Genomic DNA, 7669 nt, shown 5'->3' on the forward strand with positions numbered 1-7669 from the left:
TCTTAAAACTTTATTCGGGAATAAAATGCGCCAATTTAGTCCGGGTTGGTTTAAAGGTTCGTATTCTAGATGGTTGAAGTAAAGTGTGAAGAAAGATGCCGTATTTTATTTATGTTGTTATTTATTCAAAAATAATTATGTTCATGGAAGCACGGACGACTCTTTCACAAAAACGGGCTTTAAGGCTTGGAATAAAGCTTCGAAAAGACTTGCTTCGGGCTTGAAGTTTGTATTTTGATGTAAATTGTGTCTTCTTTAGTTTTCTTTTTTGGACAACAGTAGATATTACTATTAGTATGCCAGGAATTGCTATTAAGGCCACTAAGCTTATTTTATATTTTAAAGTTTATTCCAGTTTAGTCCATGTGTGCGCAAGGATGTGCAGGAAATTATTTATTTTCTTGGAATGCTTATTTTAAAATTTGTTTTCGCAGATCAATTGGGTGAGTCTGATGAAATCGAAGTTTGTGTTCGGGGGTCAATGGGGGAGTCTGATGAAATCAAAGCGTAAGCTCTTCTTACTTTATTTTAGTTTTTTGCTTAGCAAGTTTATATTATATAGTGGATTGTGCTGCTTATTTACTGGTCTATCATAGAGTTTATATGTATTCTTTTATTGGCTTTGGGTAATTCACTCTAATGACAATGGTGCCCCATCATACTCAAATCCTGGGTCCGCCTCTGTTCGGAATCTTTAATTTGTTGCTACACTTTTTAAAGAAAGACCAGTGATATATTACTTAAATTTATTACTAAACTATTTGTAGAAATAACGAAGGTTACATTATTAGGTATTTCAAAGTATTGATTTTGACCTAATAGAATAAGTTCTACAGGGTACAATTCATACTTTGAAACAAAATTAAAGTGCGTAGCTAGCGTCTGGACATAGTTTATTGAAACTTGAAAAAAAATTAAGTTGTGTTGGAAAAAACAATTGGAAGTTGAAATTATATTTGGACATTAATTTTACGTGAAAAATGTTGAAGTTTAGTGAGTAGAAAAAAAAAATTATCCAAAAACTAGCCCAAACAAGTTTTTGTAACTTGAAACAAAACTGATCAATTCCATGAACAAACAATATTTTTTTTTTAGGTAATCAAAATCTATGTCCAAACGGAAACTAAGTTGAAGGTGTCGTTAGAAATTAAAGATGGTTAACAACTCTCTTAACAAGGACGAGAACATTCTCTTTCTTTCTTCTTCTTTTTTCCCAGAAACATCATACTTATGAATTATTAGGTTTGGGTGCCAGGTAGAATAATAATTAAATATGGGATAAATACAATCTCATATTTTATCCCGAGATTATATTCTTATCCCGGTAATCAAACGACGCTGAGAGTTTTATCATGATCACTTTTATCATTCATGGGACAGTTTAGTCGTTAAGGGCCAAAATCACTGTCACAAGTTCGAAAACTACGTTCCTATTTACTAATCAAACAATTTACTAATTTTTTTTTTGGTTGTTTGATATTTTATTGGGTTCGATTGCATACTCAGGACTCGAACATGAAATTTTTAATTAAAGATAAAAGATAACTTATCAGTCCAACACAAACTTAGTTGATATAATTGATGTGAACGTTTACCAATTAGTATATAAGAACGATCAATAAAGATAGTAGTTATCTCTCTTTCCGCCCGACAACAACAACACTTCCTCGGATTTACGCAGCTAAGGAATCATCTTAATCATAAATTAAGAGGATTTTAAGGTTGCATAGTTGCATTATTATCTCACATTAATTTAGTAAAAGAAAGTATGTTTACTTTCGAATTTTTAAATCAATATTATTTGTTTTAAAGGGATTTGAGTTGTTCCTTCAAGAATTTTTTTTGTCACATATATAGTGACGGATCTATATGGTCTTTTGTGGGTGCTCAAACACACATTATCTTTGATCAGATTTAGTAAATTTGTATAGGCAATTATAAAAGTATTTAGATAAATATTGAGTGAGCACCTACGACCAAACTCCTTTTTTTCTCTTCTTTTGAAATTTCTATCGACAATCACCCATGCTTTTAAAATTTTGGATCCCCCACTGTGATATATATACTTCCGAAGTTTTGCGGTCTTAGTTCTGCATCACAGTCAGAGGCGGAGTCAGGATTTAAATCTTATAGAATCGGAATTATAATCTTTTTAAATTATTGGATTCTAAACTAATAACTTATACAAATTCAATAAATTTTTTAAGAAAAAGATATGATTTAAACGGAAACTATAGGATTCAGCCAAATCGTCATTCCGCACTTTGGCTCCGGTCCCTAGCACAATAATATAATGACTGATGAGTACTCAATATTAATGATTACGATCGTGCACTTTATAATTAAGTTCATTAGACATTTCAGAGGATTTTAGTCGCTTTGAATCATTTTAAAAGACCCCAACTTTTTTCCCCATAACAGCCATTGAAGAATGAAGACCACCACTATTACAACTAGATTATTAAAAACCAGCACACCTGTATATACTGTGTGATTTAAATTATAACCGTTGATATATAATAGTACAAAAAAATTCTACTATCACTAATATTTAAATTTGATATTTTTTCGTTAGGAGAACTACTTTAGAGTTTGAACACATCAATAACTTGAACTTAGGAGTGTGATAGAATTTCACGTTCGAACTCATAATATTTAAATTCTAAAAATGTGTCTTTGGTTCGCTTTCAACCTATTTCATATGTCCAAGTTTATTTGCGTACTATTTACTTAGCACACTCCTTAAGAAAAAATAAATAATATGGTAATTTTTCTATATCACCCTTATTTATTATAAATAAATTTTTCGAACTATTATAAATATAAAATGTTGGAAAATGATAAGGGTAAAATATGTTTTAAAAAAAAATGGTCCATTGGTTTTCCGAACTAGACAAGTAAAAGTGGATATCTATTTTCAGTACAGTGAACAAGTAAATTTGGACAGAAGAGTAGGTAAAAGCTATTAGCCTTCGTGCGTATTCTTATGCTTACCCTAAGACAATATTTAGGACATTGTTATTTAGTTTTGCGCGAAGGAATTTGATCTTATAAAACCTGTAGAGTATTCTGATTAATTGCAGTTTCGGTGCAAGTAGGTAAAGTAAATGTCAATAGTTGCTGCATTTATACTAGAGGGGCCGCAATATAATAAATTGTCTTTATAACAACTGAGTACGATAAAATTAAATGTTTGTGACATCAATTTCTTGACCTTCTGCTATATAACGCCATTATGGAATGGCAAGAAGATTGATGACAAACATTTGTCAATGAGTTTTAAAAAAAGGCCTATTTTTGTGCAAATTTAATTTGTCACACCTCCATTTCCGAAGATAGGGAGTTTTTCCAATTAAAGTGATATTCTTCAAAATGAGATTATTTATTTAATTAGAGTCGCTACTTGGAATAATTATTATGGTATCCCAAGTCACCGGTTTATTTTAAAATCCCAAATCGAGAAAATTTACTCTATTTATGATCCGTGAACACAAAAGACCGGGTAATGAATTCTATTAACCCAGAAGAAGGTGTGAGACACTCCCGAGTACCGTTGTTTTAGCACGGCCGCTTCGCAATTAATATTTGGCTTAATTATCTGAATTATTACATGTTTAAAACCTTTATGCGTTACCGCTTCTATATCACTTTTAATTATTTTAAACAATTATGAAATTTATTTAAACAAGTCACGATGTCGCGTACTTGTTGTTTTGTACATATCGCAAATCACACCACGTGAAACGTACCTGTGATTCACAACATGTTTATTTTAATTATTTAAAGTTGTGGTCAAGTCGCGCGAACGCGCACTTGAGTTTGGAGTTATGTATCATGACTATGCCATAAAAACCGTATCCATGATCATAATGATTTATTAATGAAAATGCTTAAAGCAAACTACGAATCAAGAGTTGATTAATGGCTAAATTTGGAATTTCATGTGAAGATCTAAAGATTGCGGATCTCCAGCCATAAATACATAAGGACTTTGAAATATTATGGACTTGTTTCAAAACACATACTAGACAAGGGTTGAAGACATGGTGATGGTGAATTGAAAACGTATTTGTATAACTCAATGAATCCCTATTAATTGATTAGCAATGCCTTGTGCTTAAACTATATCTCTTATTAATTCTTATATGAACAGTCAGTGCTCAAAACTGGACCTTCATCAGATCATAGTGGAAGACGAGTGGGCTGAGGCCCAAGGCATAGCCTCTGAAATGAATCGATCTTCCATTAAGCCCAAGTAGGTCCTGTCTGGACCTCAAAATGGGTGGGCCATATAACTATAGAGTCCATTTGACTCTATCTTCCCAATAAGCCAACAGATCTTGAAATTGTTGGGCTATACGACTATTGAGTTCAAATAACTCCAATTTCACACGGGGGTCAGTTACATTTGCAACACATTGAGCCCAGCTTCACTACATCAAATAAGGGTCTGGGCCACTGGAAGTAGGCCCAACAGTATAATTCTGAACACGTTACAAACACAGTTGAAAACAAAAAAATATTACTTAACTATAAAATACGAAGTTGATTATTTGTTGCAATTTGCTAATCTTAAATTAAGTTACAAGATTATACTAATCTAAGAGCCCGTTTGGACATAAAATTTGATGGAAGATATTTTCAAAAAAATTTTACTTTTTTCCGAAATCTGCGTTTGTTCATAAAATTTCCAATTTTCACTTGAAAATGCATTTTGGAAATTTTCGAAAATTTAAAAAACTGCAAAAAGTTATTTTTCAAAATTTTCACTCAAATTACTCACAAAACTTCAAAAACTAACCCAAAATAAAATTTATATCCAAACACAACTCTAAATTTCAAATACCATTTTTTCGAATTTTACAATTCTTATGTCCAAACGCCTACTGAATCTAGGCTCCAATCTCATTAGCTTCTGCTAAAATATTCAGTTCTGGCACATGAGACTTTGCAATCTCCCAAACAAGTTTTGCGTTTACAAGGATAACTACAAAGCTACTTTGCAAATCAGCATCTCGCTTATCACAATTAAAACAAGTAAAAACAGCAAGTTAGGATCCAAATGATTTCATCTTTTAAGGTTTTCACGCACAAAGAGAAAGCAGAGAAAATGCATGACAAATACATCTTTCAACATGTTGTTTCAAAGAACTAAAGATTAACAGGAAACAAATACAAGAAAGTCTGGCAACTAAGCACTATAAATCTATGAAACTAAGCATAGATGTGACATGAGCAAGTCAAATTTTATTCATGGAGAATTGCACATGAATATTTACATACCTAGTAGCTAAAATAAAATAGCAGAATAGTGACCAAATATAGGTCTGAATTGAAGAACATTTTAGCTACAACTAGCAGCAGCAAGCAAGAATTAGATAGCCAAATAAAGGCTGAAGAGAAAAGTGAAGGAATTCAGCGATAACTCGACAGTAGAGCAACTTCAATTAACAGATGAAACCCAGCTTGATCAACCCAGAAAATAAGAGATGAGGCCCTCTGAATCAACTAAAAACATCTAACTTTTGAATTTCTTTGAAAATGAAATCGGCCTAAGACTTTGCAATTTTTTTTTAGTTTTTAGAATTTTGTTCTATATGTTTATTTTTGGGTTTTTACTTTTAGATCTAGCTTTGAATCTCAGAGTGTTTTCTGCCTATGAGAATGAGTGAAGAATGAAGGAGAGATGTGTGAATTCTCTGAAAATATGCAGAATGAGTGTGTCTATGATATGCAAAAAATGAGAGACTATATAGGAAAGGTGTCGGCCGTGAAAATGGGGAAAATGGCATCTTTCCCTAACAGATTTTGGTATAGTTGTTTTTCAGATTATTTTTTCCTTTTTTTTTAATCCCTCTTCTTTTCTTTATTTACTCTTCAGCCCTAACACCTGGCCATTTTATTTTATTTCTTTGCAAATTAGTCTGTAATGCCCCGTAAATTTTCGCCAAGAAATTTAAGATTTCGTGGTGCCAAGGTAGGCTAATGTATTGTATTTTCGGACTTTTTGGGTTGAACAGTGCATTGGGGAGTTGAATCATTTCGACCTTACGAAGCGAGGTCTGTAGCGCGTTAGACCGTTCTACATCCCTCGCGAAGCCAGGTCTGTAGCGCGCTATACCGTGCTATATCCCTCGTGAAGCCTGATATTTATCTCGATATAGAGCTCGCGAAGCCTGGTATTTATCTCGCTATAGAGCTCGCGAAGCCTGGTACTTAGCTCATTACAGAGCTCGCGAAGCCTGGTCTGTAGCTCGCTACAGAGCGTGCCTAGCCTGGTCTGTAGCCTGGTCCGAAATTTGGAGGGTCCATTCTTCTATCTTTGTAACCCGACCCTATCTCGTTAAATAGACACAAGAGACCATTTTTGAAGGGAATATCTGATATTTTTAGAGAGAGGAAGTGCCCTAAAGTGATAGGAGAAATTCCTAAGCTAATTGTTCATCAAAATCTTGCTCAAGCCTTGAAATTCAACAAGAAAACTCACAAGATCTTCACCCAAGAGGTAAGGTTCTAACCCTAGTCTTCAATTTCGAGTTTGGGTAGAAGATGGGTGATTGGAGTATGATTCTTGGGTATGAGAGTATTATTTATACATGCATGTACCAATAAGGTTTATGAGAAGATTGTTGAGTTCAAATGGGCAAAGAGTGGGTTTTGGAGTGAAGGAAATCTTATGGAAGAACCTTGTAATCAAATTTTCACACTTAGTGTTTGATGAAATGCTTAAATGAGGTTAACCCACGAATATCTTCCTAAATCTAGTTCACTTTTGTTATTTTTCTAAATAGATTGAAGTTGCTAGGATTTTCGGAACCTCTTAGTAATGTAAGGAAAGCTCAAGAAAGATTGGGCTAAAGTCTTAGGCATTTTTGTGTAGTAAATTGAATAATTATTGGCATTTATTAAATCCTCTATTTTCCATGTCTCAATCCTTGTTTGTCGAATTTGGTTTTATATGATAATTTGGTGTGATTGTCACTTGAATTTTTATGTGAATTCTGTGAGTTTGTTGATTTGATATTTCCTGAAAATTATTATATTATGGATTTTCCATCTGTAAATAATTAATTAAATAAGTTTAAATTGAGGCGTTAATATAATTATCAAGAATTTGGATTAATGAAGGTGTTGCCCTATACTGAGTTATTTTTCCATCTCTGTTGTTGTTGTTCTTGAGGTTTTGTGTTCCTTGTGTGGAGCCTTGGCTAATTACTGTGAATTTAAGTGAATTTGTTGTATCTTTAGAATTGGTTGTGGCCTACGGGAAAATTGTGATATGAATTGTTGTATTGTGTTGTCGTGATAATATTTCGAGTAAATTTTTATGTGATTTGAGTTATTATTATGAGGACATAAGGGTGACATTCCACTGTTAACATTATGTGGGTATAAGGGTGGTATTTCACTGTGGTTATGTGTGTTGGAATATTGTCTGGGCGGAGTGATAAGGGTGGCTATTAATAGGAGTGAAAAGGATGGCTATAGGAGGGATAAGGGTGGCTATTGACATTGTCAGGGCGGAGGGATAAAGGAGGCTATTATAGGAGTGATAAGGGTGTCTATAGGAGAGATATGGGTAGCTATTATCAGGGATGATACATGATGATGTGGGATTATTTTATTTGTGATTTTTATATGATGTTGTGATTTTTTCTAGTGTTTATTT

General features: G+C 33.1%; 1 pseudogene; it reads left to right on the forward strand.

The window, feature by feature from the left end:
- Positions 1 to 1134: 1134 nt before the first annotated feature.
- Positions 1135 to 1212, forward strand: LOC142175607 (U6atac minor spliceosomal RNA; annotated as a pseudogene).
- The last annotated feature ends 6457 nt before the right edge of the window (positions 1213 to 7669 follow it).

This window comes from Nicotiana tabacum, chromosome 21 (assembly GCF_000715075.1).
Source record: "Nicotiana tabacum cultivar K326 chromosome 21, ASM71507v2, whole genome shotgun sequence".
NCBI classification, from domain to species: Eukaryota; Viridiplantae; Streptophyta; class Magnoliopsida; order Solanales; family Solanaceae; genus Nicotiana; species Nicotiana tabacum.